At 39.0% G+C, this 14,882-nt stretch overlaps 1 protein-coding gene across 1 annotated transcript in view; it reads left to right on the top strand.

The window, feature by feature from the left end:
- DIAPH3 (diaphanous related formin 3) overlaps window positions 1-14,882 on the top strand; it is a 500,871-nt gene that overhangs the window by 96,125 nt on the left and 389,864 nt on the right. The window lies entirely within an intron of this gene.

Raw genomic sequence — 14,882 nt, 5'->3', positions numbered from 1 at the left:
TTTTGCACCTGAATTTGTTCAGTTCTTTGTGGAACACTTCTTTTTGTTTAAAGCTGTGATTAATGGGCATTTCCCTCCTTTTGAGTTAGCAGTGATTTTAGTAATTAATGACAGTAGTTAATGACAGCCTATTTATAAAGTACTCTGGGAATTTAAGATCAAATTCAGAGATGAAAAACATGTTGACAGTTTGACACAGGGGAGGTCTTTGAGTCATGATCTTCACTTTGAGTCCTTACAGTATCAGATTAGTAGAAATAGATTAGTACAATTGTTTAATCTCATTCATTCATTTTTTTTTTTTTTAAAACAAGTATTACTTTGTACCAGGCACTGTTCTAGGCAGTAGGGATTGTGATGAACAGAGCTGACAGTACCTCTGTGGTACCGTAGCCTACATTTTAGTGGAGGAAACAGATGGGTAATAAAAATGTAATGTAAGACCATGTCTGGGAACACAAGGAATTTGTGTTGTTTTTTACAATTAATACTTGTGTTCAGATTCCTCCACAGCACTCCAGAGCTTGATATTTGATACTTGGATATTTTCTACTAGGACAGGTATCTTTATTTATCCATGTGGTTCATGAGGGCCTTGTGCTTGGTGGATATGTGAATGTAAAGTTTTGGGAAGTAACTGAAGACAAATACATTAAATAATTGGGCTAAGTAGTAATGATACTGAAACTACCTTGGAAAGGAAAGAATTATGCCCTAAACTGGTAAAAATAAATTTAAAAAATCCCAAGAGTGCATTTCCAAAGCACAATCTTTTTGCTAATTTTGTTCATTATTTTACTGCGTAATTCACTGTTGGCATTTAATAGGTTCCCTGCAAATGTTGAATGAATCAATGTATCTATATTGGTTCAACCAAGTGCCCTAACATGGTTTTGATCAAGGTGGATTCAAAAAAATTTAACTCGTTTTCAAGCTCGTATGTTCTGTGTTACATATAAAGACAAGCCCAGCATTTATCTTCTGCCCAAGGAGTTTCACCCTATGACCTAGCAATTATCCAAAGGATATGGAAGTGCCGATTCACAGGGGCTTATGTACCCCACCATTTATAGTAGTGCTATCAACAATAGCCAAATTCTGGAAAGAACCCAAGTGTCCATCAACTGATGAATGGATAAAGATGTGGTTTATATATACAGTGGAATACTACTCAGCAATGAAAAAGAATGAAAATGTCCCATTTGCAATAACAAGGATGGAATTGGAGGGTATTAAGCTAAGTGAAGTCAGAGGAAAACATATATATTTTCACTCATATGTGGAACTTGAGAAACTTAACAGAAGACCATGGAGGGGAGGGAAGGGGAAAGGTTATAGAGAGGGAGGCAAACCATAAGGGACTCTTAAATTCAGAGAACAGAAGATTGATGGGGGGTGGGGGAGGGGAGGAGAAAATGGGTGATGGACATTGAAGAGGGCACTTGTTTGGATGAGCCCCTGGGTGTTGCATGTAAGTGATGAATCATGGGAATCTATTCCTGAAGCCAAGAGCACACTGTATATACTGTTGGTTAGTTAACTTGACAATAAATTATATTCAAAAAAAAAATCTGCCAGGGGTCATAAAATGTGTAAGCACACTGATAAAAGAAGCTGGAGGTAACTGGTGCACAATAGGAGACGTAAACCTTAAGGTGGGAATTTGGAGATTAAGATCCCCTCCTGCTGAAGTAAGTATTAAAAGTTGCCATGGGGAGTGGCATTCAGCAGGAACGAAGGGCAGGTAGGATTTGAACCACTTGGAGGCAGGGATGTGGAGGGCAGCAAGGATTCTGTGTGTGGGAAACCATGGTGTGCATATGTGGATTGGAGGTTGTTTTGTCCGTAGTGAAGTTCCTTTGGAAGAGAACAGGAGGCTTGGAGGTTGAAAAAGTAGGTTTAGAGTTTTTTCTCCCTCCCCTACTGGAGCACAGAATAGTTCTGCCGAGAGTGGGATGGTTAGAGAGAGGCGGCTTTGTGTCTGTTAATGCGGGAGAAACCATTCTCCCACTTTTGTCTCGTAAACACCTTGGAGATCGAGCACCTTAGGTTTTCCTGTGTGAGGTGAGCACACTTTTGTGACCAACTCTAGACTTTCCAGCTGTTTCTTGGGTGGTGGTGGTTCTGTTGTGTTTTTTAAAGGTTGTAATAGAACCAAGAAGATGAAATCTGCCTTACAGGTTTACCTGAACTGGTCTTGTGTCTCTAACCTCAGAGGCTCATGTTTTTGTGCTCCTCACTGTTGCTCTAGAACCTTTCTGACACAGCTTTTTGTATTTGATTTCCAATTAACGCAGTGACTTCCTGTTGGCTGTGGGCTAAGGTTGACTTCCCTTGGGCTGAGGTAGCACCTTCCACATTCCGCTCCCTGTGTACTTTGTGTCTTCATTCTCCTCACTCCCTACACCATCTGTAATGTAGCCATCTAGTTCCAAAAACGCCACATCTCTTTCACCTTAGTGTGCCTATGTTGTCTGTAATGCTGCTTTACACTCCCCAACTTTTAAGACCCCTGATTTTCCAGGTAACAGTTGGAACATCCCNTGAAGTCCTTGTAACTGTTCAGGTGATCTTTCTCACCTGATGACGACTACCTCAGGGGCAGAACCTTCTCTTCCTCATTTTTGAGTCCCAGTATTCACCATAATGGTTGGTACACATAGATCCTTCTATCCATGTTTATTGAATGACCTGTTAGATGGCTAGCTAGGGTTTCAGAGCATCTTAGAAATGATGAAGTTGTATCTTGTTACCATAGGACTATCAGTGTTTTCAAACTTAACAGTTTTGGATGCTCTTAGTAGGAGCATAGTAGTTGAGTAAATTTTGATCCATTAACTTCTTTATCCTCTCATTTTATTAAGTTTTTTTTTTTTTTTTAACAGTATCTGCTTAGAGCATAATGCCAGGGATTCTGGGAAACAGAAATATGAGACTGTTTCAGCCTTTTCATATATGTGCTTTGTTACAAAGAAGAACACAAATGAACAATTAACTTCTTTCCCTTGGACTTTAGTTGCTTCTCCTCATTTTAATCAGTTCATTAGTTCATGTTGCTTCCTTTCTAAACAGCCCTGCAGACTATGGGTTCTTGCTTTGATCTGTATGCTTGCACAGCTTTAAAAGTAGCTTAGGAAAAAGGAATATATGTGTTTCATGATAAAATCACATAATACAGGTATATTCCAAGTGTATTTGAGTTTTACAGCTTCCTCTGCTTCATAAGCACCCTGAAGTACCACAGCTGGTCAGAGTGGGATGTGATTCTGATCCCAAGATCCTGTTTTTTCCTATTATTTCCCCCCTCTATTCCACTGTTAATGTTACTTGTATGAAAAACAGTCTGAAAAATGTTACATTTTGTGCTGTTATACATTTTTTTTTTTACTAACATAAACAGGTTAGATTTGTAGGATGGTTTCTGTATATGAAGAAGTTAGTTGTCTTCTATAAATCAAGAAAAAGGAAAAAAAGGAAGACAGTCTTATACTGTAAATGTAACAGTGACACTTAAAAGTACTCAGAATTGTGGAGGCAAATAATCGTGCAATTACCTGGAGGGACTGAAAAACAAATCGCCTAATTTTAAAGACTGGAACAGCTGGTGTTTTCTTACCCCCCTCCCTGCCCCCACACCCTTTTTCTGGTAAATGCCCAATGAAGTCTTGTTGTGGTTTTTCTTCTTACATAAACATAATCAACACAATAAAGAAGATAATGAACCAATGACTAAGAGCATCAGCACATTTTTTTCCCTCTCTGTTCAGATGTGCCGAATAGATCTTTATCCTTCATTGAACCATCAAATAGAGGCTGGCAAATTAGAACATCCATGTTTATTTAATCAGCTCCCCCACCCCCAACTCTGGGCTTTTTTGCTTTGCTTTTTTTTTTTTTTTAAGTTTTAAAGTGCAATTTGTTGTTCAGATGGAACTAAACCTTTTCCAGTTCTAAAAGGTATGCCGAAGATATATAAACAAGTGGCCTCATTTGATACGGTGTAACTTTTTTCATTAATTTCATTTTTCAGCCAGAAAATGTGACATTTAGTGTAAAACATTTTAAATGGCATGCTTTAAAAACTAAAGATTTGAAAGGAATTCAATTTGATTTAACCGTGTATCCTTAGAATAAAGCGTAAAAATTAGTAAATTTGAACCTGGCTTTTAAATGCTTCCAAATTAGATTTATTTAATAAAGTTCACAGATCTTTAGTATATTGCTGGATAAAGCAACACAGAGTAAACACACTCATGTACCCAGTACGCAACTGGGTCAATGGGACAAGGACAGTGGGCCTTTACGACCTCCTCCCTACACTTCTTCCTCTTCAAGGTCACCGCTAACTTCTAAGACAACACATTTTCTATTTCATAAATGTTTTTTAAAACTTTTTTTTGGTGGGAAAATTCACCATCTTAATTTTAAAGCGTACAATTCATTGACATTTATTATTTTCACAGTGTCCAGATCCTTTCCATCAACCCCAAGGGAAGCCTCTTGCCCTCAAAGCAGTCATTTCATGTCCCACCCTCTCCCTGTTCTATTTGTGCAATAAAAACCGTTTCAGGCTGGTGCCTTTGGCCTTTGGCATGCCCCCATCATTCTTTGAGCACTGTTGCCTCTTGCAGAAAATCTTTGCAATCATCATGTACTGTCCTAGCCTCTGCCTGGAATCAGTCCTTTGTCCAAAGAATTGTTTCTTTTAGCGGAGAATGCAATTTAGAAATCAGGATCTGAATGTTAGGTCTTGTTTTTTTTTTTTTTTTTTAAATTTTTAAAAAATGTTTTATATATTTCTGAGAGGGAGACAACATGAGCAGGGGAGAGTCAGAGAGAGAGGGAGACACAGAATCTGAAAGATGCTCCGGGCTCTGAGCTAGCTGTCAGCACAGAGCCCAACGTGGGTCTCGAACCCACGAACCGTGAGATCATGACCTGGGCCGAAGTTGGATGCTTAACCAACTGAGCCACCCAAGTGCCCCTGAATATTGGGTCTTCTAATGGGCCATCTTTAGGCCCTTTCAGACAGAGCCAAGGCATATATATGTGTATTTATGTATGTATGTATGTGTATGGAGATGTGTATATGTTGATATGTATAAGATGTGTATATGCATATGTGTGTATTTGGAAATTGCATATATGTATACATTAAATAAAAGTAAATCCATATGTAGAAAACCTATAGTATGTGTATATACATACATCCATCTTTTATTTATTTTCTTATTTTTAGCTAGCTATATCTAAATATCTTTTCCCTCAAAACACAAGTTTATACTGTTACCTTTGATTTTTATATTCTAGCTTATTTCTCTGAAATAATTACCTATTTGAATTATAATTAGGTCAACTTACTTCGGTTCATCTCATTTTAGGATTTTCCTCCCACCCTCTTTGATCTTATTATTATTATTTTTTGAGTGTATGACAAATGAAAAGGACATACACAGCGGTATCCTCAAAGCATTGTCACTTACCCTCTCTCCTCTTACGGTGTTCTGCTCCCCCATCTTACCTACCATATTCCCGTCTCCCCAAAGGTACACAATCTTAAGAGTTCCTGATTATTTCTTCCTGGCTATTTTTGTACAATTAAACAGATGTTAATTTCCTTGTGTCTCTTCATAAACACAAAGTAACGTATTCTTTCATAATTTTCCCACTTCAAACTATGTCATGAAAATCCTGCCATACAGTTCAGAGACATCCTCATTCTTCTTTATAATTGTGTGTCATGGTTCATGAAATATGTTCATGGTGTGTGGCTCACCATGGGTGATTTGGCTTCTGTTCTTTGGCTGTGGATAGAAGCACTTGACTGTTAACTGTTAGGGTACATCCTTTTGAGGTCTAAAAGCTAAAAAGCACCTGAGTTCTGGTCATGGTAACCAGATGGAAGTTTATAATAGCAGGATTTCTCATTGAGCAGTGGAAGCAAGTCTTTTTAAATACATGAAATGGTCTAAATATTCAACTGTTTTATTGAAGGCAATGGGCTAATGTGAGAAAGCTTTCCTGTGAATAGAAGGGATGTCGATGCTAGTTAGGTATTGATGGGTAACAAGAGGAATGTAATGTGTTGAATTTCTTTTATTCAAGTTAATTTCTGAGTAGCTAAAATTAGTGTTGGATCAATCTGTTGTTTTTTTTTTTTTCTGTAGAGCTATTTTAGAAACTCTTTAGAAAGAGGGAGAACAGAGTTTTCTGTATTTTATCATGTTCCTTTGTAAAATGTACTTGATCATTCTCAACTTTTAACGTATGCTATTTTTAATGTATGCTAAAAGCAGCCTCCAAAATATAGGCGAAGTTCTTAGTACATAATCATGCTCATTAAATGTTTATGGAAAAAAATAACTCCTAAAAGAAACTCTTTGCCGAACTTTGTGTTGTTGGTGGTGGTGAACGCCCTCTTCTGCAGTACTTGTCATTGCTTGTAGTTTCTACTATGAGTTTGCATAATATCATCTCTGAATAACAGATTTTATTGGCACTAGAGATCTGTTGGGGTTGTAAATGTTCTGAAAACAAGTAATTCGTACTGCAGTGACAGTTTAGTGTTTCTGTTGATCAGTGACATTAGAGATGCTAGAAATCATTTGAAAAATGCAAGGAAATTGTAGTAATGCATTTTAATAGCCATATACATGATAGTAATTTAGATTATAATTACCCTCTTGGCAGCAACTGTGTTTACCCTTGTTTTGCACAGTGCTGACTCTGCGGTTTTCTTAAAATACTGTCATTATCATTGCACACCATTTCTTTAAGTAGTCTGCACATTTCATATCTTCTTCCTCTTCACTAGTCTGATCACCTGAATTAGGTACCAGGAATGCAGCAGTTACAATACTAAAGAGACACTGAGGCAGTGAACTTAGAGTTACTGACATGCAGATAGGAACTGGCACACATACCCACACCGGGACGCGTGTGTACACACGTTCTCATCGCTATGAGAACTTAGGCTTTTTGCGTCCTTTTGTGGTATGTTGATGGAATTTTTTTGTTCTCTGCAATTTACCTGCTAAAAATTACAAAGTGAATGTCATCCAGAGGGATCTTGAGTCCAGTAACTTCATAAAAAGATCGGTTATGGTTTTGGGGCATTTGGGTAGCTCAGTCGGTTAAGTGTCTGACCCTTGGTTTTAGCTCAGGTCATGATCTTATGGTTCGTGAATTCTCTGTGCTATTGGTGCNTAAACTCTGCCCTTGTTTTAGCCCAATTTCCGACCTCCTCTGCTTTTGCATCTCAGCACAGCACATATCTGGGAAGAAGCACACAGCCACGGTGACTAGTGTCTTCTGAATGACGACGGTCGACAAGTGAGCTCCTAACAGATTTCCTACTACATGGCCCTTGCCAGTGCACTTCTTTACTTTCTGAAAACGATTTTCGTACCTTTTCCTATGCCTCCAACTCTGCGTCCTCACTTTTATCTGATTATATTGCTATTTTTTTTTTTTTTATTTCTAGGAGAGAGAGAGAGAGAGACAGCGTGAGCAGGGGAGGGTCAGAGAGAGAGGGAGTCACAGACTGAAACAGGCTCCAGGCTCTGAGCCGGCAGTCAGCACAGAGCCCGACGCGGGGCTCGAACCCACGAACCGCGAGATCATGACCTAAGCGAAAGTCGGACGCTTAACCGACTAAGCCACCCAGGCGCCCCTATATTGCTATTTCTATCCCCGAGGTCGATGCAGTCAGAATGGAACTTTCACACCTCACTTCCTCGTCACCAGGTCTAACAAACTACCTGAATCTGTTCGTTTCAACTCTGCTTTTGCCCTTCTTATGCTGATACACTTACCTGTGACTGTGTGAGATCATTCCTTCGTCTTGTAGGCCGCATCCTGTGTCACTTGCTTGAGTTTTTTGTTTGCTTGTTTACTTGTTTGTTTTCCTGCATCTGTACTTACCTTCTGCATTATTAGTTTCTTCCTCCCTGCTTAGTCGTTCCTATCAGCCTGCAAACATCTTGTGGCTCCCTCCATCCCACCCCNCCCCCCCCCGTTTTTTTTTCTCTTCCCCCCTTGAACTTTGGACCAGGTTTATCCCCAATCCACCACTCTTGGAGTTCTTGACAGGGAATCAATGACCAGTAGATGGCAGCACTGCTCACTTTGTTGTTAAGACCAAAAAAAATCAGCATCATCTTTGAATTTAACTTCTTTCCATACCTCATCTCCAAACTATCAGCCAGTCTTGTCTGATCTAACATCATATTGAGCAGGTCTCATGCCTTCCATCACTGACTCCTCGTACCAGGCTCCTGTCCGCTCTTGACCAGACATTGTAATAGCCATCTAACGGGTGGTCTTGTTTCATGTTTTGCTACTTACAGTCTGTTGCGACGCCGTAGTTAGAATAGTCTTTAAAAAGCACTGGATTTTGAGGAGCTTGAGTGGCTCAGTCAGTTAAGTGTCTGACTCTTCATTCTGGCTGAGGTCATGTTCCCAGGGTCGTGGTATCAAGCCATGTTTAAGAGAATCTTAAGATTCTCTGTTTCTCTCTCTCTGCCTCTGTTTCGGTCTCTCTCCTCATCCCTTCCCCCTCCTGCTCCACCCAGCTCCTCTACTTGTGTGTGCTCTCTTAAAAAAAAATGGTTTTTGATTTTAATAGATCTTGGAATTTATCCGCTGGATATCTTCCAGTAGTCTTCCCTCCACTCAGAATAAATTAATCCGAAGCCCTCACTGTGTTTTGTAAGACCCCGTCAGGGACTAGCAAACTTTGTATTAAATGGCCAGACAGTAAACATTTCAGGCTTTGTAAGTCACATACGGTTTCAGTTACTTCTGCCGGTGCCAGTGTTTCCTCTTCCTTCTCTTCCTTTTAACAAGCTTTTAAAACTGTAAGAAACCCTCTCAGCTTGGGAGTCCTACAGAAACATTCGGCACTTAGGCTGCTGTTTGTTCATCTGCTGCCTCCGGGATCACATACCAGCTTGTGTGTTTCTTCTGTCCTGTTCAACTCTGTCATGTTCCCTGGGATTTCGAGGTGTTGTTTTGCTGTCCTTTGAATGTACCTAGTTCTTTGCTGCCCTTTTCTTTTGCTTGAAACACGTTTCCTTCTCCTCTTCATTCTGGTTTCTGCTCAGATGTTATTTTCTTAGGAAAATGTCATTTGCTCAGACTTGGGATTCTTAAATAGCTGCTTCCGCCACCACTTACGTCACTACTTTTCTCTTTCCCATTTAAGCAGATAGCATCACATTTTCGCTTTGGCCAAAACCCTCGATAGGAGTCCTCTTTGACTTTGACTTTACCCTTGTATCTACATCATGTAATGGCAATGTCTGGAAGGCGTAGGTGCTCCACAATATCCTTTATACAGTACATAAGAGTTGGGAGTGTTATGAGCAAGGAATCCATGGATGGGGGACTCTGCTTTTGTAGCTCGGAAGAGGCCTATCCTGGGAAGTGAGTCTGAGCCCAGATCTGCTGTCTAGGAGCAGGCTGGTACAAAGATGCAGTAGTGATTGTGAAGGTTGGGTGAGAGTGGAGGGTGTTAAGAAGGAATCTCAGGTTAAAAGGTAGAGGTTTTTAGATAGTAAATTGCTCAAGCTGGAAAGACTTACTATGGTTGAAATAAATAATTTCTTTGAGCCAGTGAAATTATTCTGCCTTTCCCAGTGTTTATTGGTGAAGTCTACCTGCTGCCCCATTTAAGATGTTGTCTGTCTTTACGCCCATCTTCCACCCAAATACAACAAAAACTGTTGACAGATTTGCTTTTATGCTGTGAGGTAGAGAGTGGAGCAGGGCAATGGGTTGACAGGTTGGTCTTGATTTTTCATATACATACAGCCATACGTTATGTACTCTTTTTGTTTGACTTTTTTAACCCAGCAGTTTTTTTGGGGAGGAGGATTCATCTGTCTGGTTGCATTATGAGTGCATCTTTTTTTTTTTTCATTGTTGTACAGTATTCCATTGAATAGATATGCCACAACTCGATGAATAGTTGGGTTGTCCCAGTGTTTGAGTATTATATATAAATAAAGCAGCTCTGAACATTGTATGAATTTTTGTCGTTTTGTTTTTTCTCCTGCTTAATACCTCGCTGTACAGTTGCAGAGTCCTCTGGTTGGTGTACATTTATCTTTAAAAAAAAAAAACTGCCAAACTTTTTGCCAAAGTGGTGATGCCATTTTATATTTCTAGCAGTAGCGTAGGTGAGTTTGAGATGCTTCACATCCTCCCCTTTCTAGGGGATGTGTAGTGTTAACCTCATTTGTGGTGGGTTTTTTGTTTGTTTGTTTGTTTTTCACTTGTGGTTTTAAACTGCATTTCCCTGGTGGCATATTATCTTGAACAACATTTCATGTGATTATTCGCCATTCACGTATCTTCTTTTGTGAAGTCTTTTCATCATTTTTTAAATGGGGCTGTTTGTCTCATTACCACGGAGTTGTAGGACTTCATTACTGAATACAAATCTTTATGAGATATATTTATTGTTGGGAGGGGTGGTCTGCATGGTTCCTGAGCACCTCTGTATATTTTTTCTAGTTACACCAAGAATGGAAGGCTTCACTGCTCTTTCCTGAATCCATTTCTCAGGGTTGTGCTTGCAGGGAGCTGCTCTGAGAGCTGGTTATGTCTCCCTGCAGACAATGAGCAGGCTTGTTATTGCTCACTCTACAATTGGTGAGCTCCCCCAGCTCAGTGTCCTATAATGCAGCCCACAGCATGTGCCGGCATTGATCACCTGTCAGGGAGCCCTGCCGTGCACCTGTGGGACTCGGGGCGTTGGGAAACCAACACAGGCATAATAAAGTCCTTTGTGTCTAACTCAGGGCTCGTGTTTTCTGCCACCATTCACGAACCAATAATAGGCTCATTTAGCTTGTTATGTAGGGTAAAGTCTCGGACTGCACCCTTCTTGACTTGTATTGTGGATATTTTCTCCTTGTCTGTGGCTTGCTTTTTTCATTGTCTCACTGAAACTCTCATAAGAGTTGTTTGAAAAATGAAAGGTTTAAATTTTGGTGAGGTCTAATTTATCAGTAATTTTCTAGTTACTGCCTTTGGTCCTAAGAAATCTTTGCCTTCCCGAAGGTAGTGAAGATTTTCATCTATGTTTTCTTCCAGACATTAAGTTTTAGCTTGTACATTTAGGTCTAAGGTCTAGGTTCACTTTTTCTCATTTGGATGTCCTGCTGTTCCAACACTATTTGCTGAAGAGATTCTTCTTACCCCATAGAATTACATTAACACCTTTGTTGAAAATCATTGACCAAATAGGTGCAAGTACCTTTCTGGATTCTTTTCTATTGATGCTTCTGTTACTCTAACTTAATTTTGATAGCTTTACAATAAATGTTGAAATTGGAAAAAAATCTCCCCAACTTAATTCTTTTAAACTGTTCTACTTTAGGTTTCCTGCATTTCCATGTAAATTTTATGTATGATTTTCCATATAAATTTTAGAAGCTGCTTCTCAATTTCTGAAAAACTTGCTGGAATTTTGATGGTAAATATATTGAATATATAGATTGTTCTTCAGAAAATGTATTTCTTAATGTCTTAATATCGAGTCTTTCGACCCATGAACCTGGCATAACCTCATTGATTTCGGTCATCTTTTATACCTCTTCACAATATTTGTGGTTCTCCACATAGATATTTATCTTCTTTCATTGAAACTTTGCCTAGTTATTTTGTGGGGGCTTGTTTTGATGCTATTTAAAATGTTAATTAAAAAAATTTTTTTCCCACTTGCTAGTAGTATTTAGAAATACAAATTACTTTTTAAAGGTTGAGCTTTTATTCTGTGATCTTGCTAAATTCATGTAGATATTTTTATCTGCAACTAGAGACTGTCTTCTTTTCTAATCTCTATTGTTACTGTCATTATTGTCTTGCTCTACTAGTTCATACCCCCAGTTAAATACTGAATAGGAGTGCTAAAGGCCAACATGCTTCTTGTGTCCCCACTTTTGGGGGGGGGCAATGAGTTGGTTTGTTCAACATGGGAATTATAATAGCTGGAAGACTGTATGAACGGGGGCCTATACTGTCCTATTTTGTGTCATGAAACAAACTAAAGAATCATTAAGTTCAGTTACCCAAAAATCTGTCTGGATCTCATAGAGCTTGGATTCAGTCAGTTTCCATGTCATGGAATTGGCATCTTCTGGTTCAACTGAGTTTACCTATAACTCTAGTCACAAGGTGACTTCCACAAGGTGGAAGAGCATAAATTCCATTGTTTTAATATAGCCAACTCCTTATTTTCCATAATAGAAGTTAAAGGTAATATTGAAAACATAGAAGTTTAAGAAGATCAGAGTAAACATGTTACTTAGACATATTAAGTAGTTATCAGAAGAAACAGTTAAGGGAATTAAAAGTGATGGCCTCTGAAAGATAGGGTTAAGTGGTGGGGCAGGTGATTGCCTTTTTTTAAAAAAAAAAATCACTTTTATGTTCATTCAAAATGCATTTACTGCCTTTTATTCTTATGTTTTAAATGGCCTTACTCATTTATTATTGAAAGGAACCAGTTGATCTATTAGGCTTTGGTGTATTTTGATCCCTCCAAATCATAATCATTTCAGTGATAAATTCAGAAAGTGCTACAAAAAGATCATCTAGTTTAACTTCTGTTGATAATCTATTTCGATAAAAATATTGACCTGATGGGGTGCCTGGGTGGCTCTGTTGGTTAAGCATCTGATTATTGATTTTGGCTCAGGCCATGATCTCACAATTCATGAGATCAAGCCCTGCATGGGGCTCTGTGCCGACAGCACGGAGCCTGCTTGGATTGTCTGTTTGTCTGTCTGTCTGTCTATCTGCCTTNCAAAAAGATCATCTAGTTTAACTTCTGTTGATAATCTATTTCGATAAAAATATTGACCTGATGGGGTGCCTGGGTGGCTCTGTTGGTTAAGCATCTGATTATTGATTTTGGCTCAGGCCATGATCTCACAATTCATGAGATCAAGCCCTGCATGGGGCTCTGTGCCGACAGCACGGAGCCTGCTTGGATTGTCTGTTTGTCTGTCTGTCTATCTGCCTCTCTCTCTCTGTCTGTCTCTCTCTCTGTTCCTTTCCTGCTTACATGTGTATGCTTACTTCCCCCTCCCCTTAAATAATTAAACATTAAAAAATATTGGCAATATGTACAGGAAACTTGGAAAAGTAAGATACCAAGAAAGTGTATTGGGCACCCTGCCTGGGTCTAACTTATGTTATATGTTAACTATGTATATATGTTGTATGTATGTTAAGTCTGTAGCCAGGAAAAAAAATTTTTTCATTTAAGATGCTGGGATATGTTCATGAAATATTACTGAAGATGAAAGTGGCCTATTGAATAATACGTATGATATAATATTTTTGAAAGTAAAGTACACGTGTTTATGAATATATATGGAATATTACATATCTTAATGACAAAAATCACTTCAAGGAAAAATATCAAATGGTCATTTTGAGGCACTTTTTTTTCCCCTAGTGCTTTTCTGATTTCCAAAATTTTCTGTGTTGAACAGGCAATAATTCAGTAATTTAAAGCAGAAAGAGATATTGATAAATGCTGTCAGTACAAGTTGAATGTATTCTTTTTAATGATACATAACATAGTCACTGTTTTAAAAAGTGTTTATTTTCACTAAATCACGTCATTTCTCCTTTCAAATATTTTTTTGTAGATTTTGCTCAAAAAAATTTTTTTTTAAAGTAAATAACCACTTCGCTATTGATGAAAATCGTCTGTCTTTCCTGTGCTTATTTTTGTGTTATTGGAAATGTTTCCTTGGGCAGTATTATGGCAAATAAATAATAAACAATAAATGAAAAGAAGTGGATCTGATTTCTTAGCATCCCAACTAATCTGCTCTTGAACGTGTTTAGTTCCTTCCCCTGGGATGTGTAAGCTGTAATTTAAGTAGATACAGTTCTGAACTTTATTTTGTGTCTATCATCCTTCATTTTTCCATCTGGATTGTGTCTGTGCCTTCNGACTAAGCCACCCGGGCGCCCCTGTGTCTGTGCCTTCTTAACCGATCTTGCTGCTTCTCATGCTTCTTATCTGAAAGTTAAGAAGAACTGTCAAAGAATCAGAGTTCTGTCAAAGAACTGTCAAAAGTCAAAGAACTGAATCAGAGTTCTTTGGGTGAGTATAGTCCCTTCCATCACACCTTTTCAGATACCATGTGGATACTTCTTTGTCCTTCACACCTTTCTTCTAATACTCAAGGTTGAGGCCTTCAGATTCTTCTGTGAGTCTGTCTGTGACCTCCCTGTTGGAAATTGCAAACCGCCTCCTGTGCTCCTTATTCCTCTTCTCTGCTTTTATGTCTTTCTCTGTAGCACTTCTCCCTCGCTACTGAGCAACTACCTAAACTGCTTAGTTCATTTATTGCCTGCCTGGCTTTATTCTTTGTGGAGTAGAAAGCTCCATGTACCAAGGGATGTTGGTCTCTTGTTGATTGTTCTCTGTGTAGCTCTTCAAACAGTGTCTGGCACTTAGTAGGCACTAAATGTTGACTAACGAATGAACTCCAACTCTTCTAATCTGCATTTCTTACCGCTGCCACAGTGAGCCTTCCAAAACTGCCCTGGAAAATCTAATTGTATAGCAGTGCTCTGTCCCTTCATGACCTGGCTGGTACTTCGGTTCTAAGTGCTCCTGGTTTTCTTTGTGGTTGTACACGTGTGCCCTATGTCAGTCTGGAAGAAGTTCCTAATTCTCAGTCCCCTTAACTGACTTCCCTTCTCCCTTTTCCTTAGGCTTCCTTCATCTGCTCCACCAGTTAGGCCTTCCTCGTCTGTGCCCTTTGCTAGGTACTGTGTTACAGGAATTCGACTGCACCGAAAAGTGTTACTTCTGTGATCGCATTTCTCCTTCCAGACTTTTCTTGTAT

The sequence above is a fragment of the Crocuta crocuta genome, unplaced genomic scaffold (genome assembly GCF_008692635.1).
Source record: "Crocuta crocuta isolate KB4526 unplaced genomic scaffold, BGI_CrCroc_1.0 scaffold376, whole genome shotgun sequence".
NCBI lineage: Eukaryota > Metazoa > Chordata > Mammalia > Carnivora > Hyaenidae > Crocuta > Crocuta crocuta.
The sequence above is the reverse complement of the archived record's forward strand: the minus strand, read 5'-3'. Positions and strand labels throughout refer to the sequence as shown.